This window comes from Octopus bimaculoides, chromosome 28, assembly GCF_001194135.2.
Source record: "Octopus bimaculoides isolate UCB-OBI-ISO-001 chromosome 28, ASM119413v2, whole genome shotgun sequence".
NCBI classification, from domain to species: Eukaryota; Metazoa; Mollusca; class Cephalopoda; order Octopoda; family Octopodidae; genus Octopus; species Octopus bimaculoides.
The window spans coordinates 4753445-4755346 of record NC_069008.1 but is presented as its reverse complement, the minus strand read 5'-3'; positions in this window follow the sequence as shown (position 1 = coordinate 4755346).

Below are 1902 nucleotides of genomic sequence, written 5' to 3'. Positions count from 1 at the left end.
TATATTTATATGTATATATATTTAGATATACGCATTTATCTCTGTATGAATATATGCATATATAATCATACATGTATAAATAAGTATATACATGAATAAATAAACACACACACACACACACACACACATACATATATATATATATATATATATATATATTGACACTGCGGTGTATATTGGTGAGAAATGGTATTTGAAATATTATATAACGTGATCTGTACCTGTGTATATAACTATGTATGTATGTGTGTGTGTGTGTGTATATATATATTCATATATGTATACATCTATATACATCTATATATATATATATATATATATATATATATCTGTATATATACATATATATATATATTTGTCTGTGTCTATGTATATATATATATATATATCTCACAGAATCACAAACATACACACATCGATGTATGTATGTTTGTATGTCTATGTGTCTCTATATGTATATATGTATGTATGTACCAACGCGCAGAAAATTAATTAACTCAGAGCTGTAACAAATATATTTCCGCGCCAAGAAAATTAGCTAACCTAAACAAGAGCTGAAACGGCAGCAGCAGCAACAGAACCACCGCCGTTACCACCATCCCCATAGCCGCTACCACAACCACCATCGATACCAACAACAACAACAACAACAACAACTGGAAATGAGTAAAAATACAGACGTGATTAATTGTGGAAATTACATAACAACCGCAGTAACAACAGCCATAATAATAACAATCGTTTCCACTAAAGGCACAAGGCCTGTACGTTTGGGGGAGGGGACCGGTCGGTTATTGACCCCGAAGGAAATGAAATGCAGAGGGGACCCTAGGCGGAATTTGAACTCAGAACGTAAAGACGGACAACCATTTCTGTTATAGGCACAAAGCGAACTCAGCACATAAAGATGGACGTAAGCATTTTGTCCGACGCGCTGACGATTGTGCCCCGTTTGTTAATTTCCAATTCGCCACCTTAATAATCCTTTCTGCTATAGGCACAAGGCCTGAAATTTTGTGGGGTGGTGGGAGACTAGTCAATTACATCGACCCCAGTGTTTCACTGGTAATTGATTTATTGACCCTGAAAGGATGAAAGGCAAAGACGACCTCGGCGGAATTCGAACTCAGTACGTAGTGACGGGCGAAATACCGCCAAGCATTTCGTCCAGCGTGCCAGTTTAACACCTTAATAATAATAATAATAATAATAATAATAGTACAGAAAATTGCACTCCTGGGCACTGCACACATCCTACGCAAAACACTTTCAATGCAGTAACCATAAGAGCATCACAGCAAACCACAGCACATACCCAAGGCTGCGCTCGGTAGTGAAGTGAAAGCACGTTATAAAAATAAAACTACTGAACAATAATAATAATAATAATAATAATTGGGAACACTAACCACCTCCAGTTCTTGAGAATGATCACATCTCACTCCACTGGAACTTAACCATTCAAACTGACAGAAAGATAGATGCAAATAGGCCAGACATTATATTGAAAGACTTCAGACAAAAATCATGCCTCCTCATTGATATGACTGTCCCAATCGATATAAACGTATCTGTCAAGACCTACCAAAAACTGAGCAAATATAAAGATCTTGAAATAGAAATTAGCAAAATGTGGAACCTGAAGATTAAAACAATACCTGTTGTCACAGGTGCGCTAGGAATGATAGCAAAAGGGGCTGATTGCTACCTAGCTCGGATACCAGGAAACCCCAAAATAGCAGAAATTCTGAAGATAGTGCTCATGGGAACTGCCCATAAAATACTGTCTATGTAATCTCAAATTTTAAAAGAAACACAATTTTCTTATGGTTTCTTAAACATTCTCTAGAACGACTATGTACAAATCCAAATATATGGCACCAATATGAACTTCTAACTTGT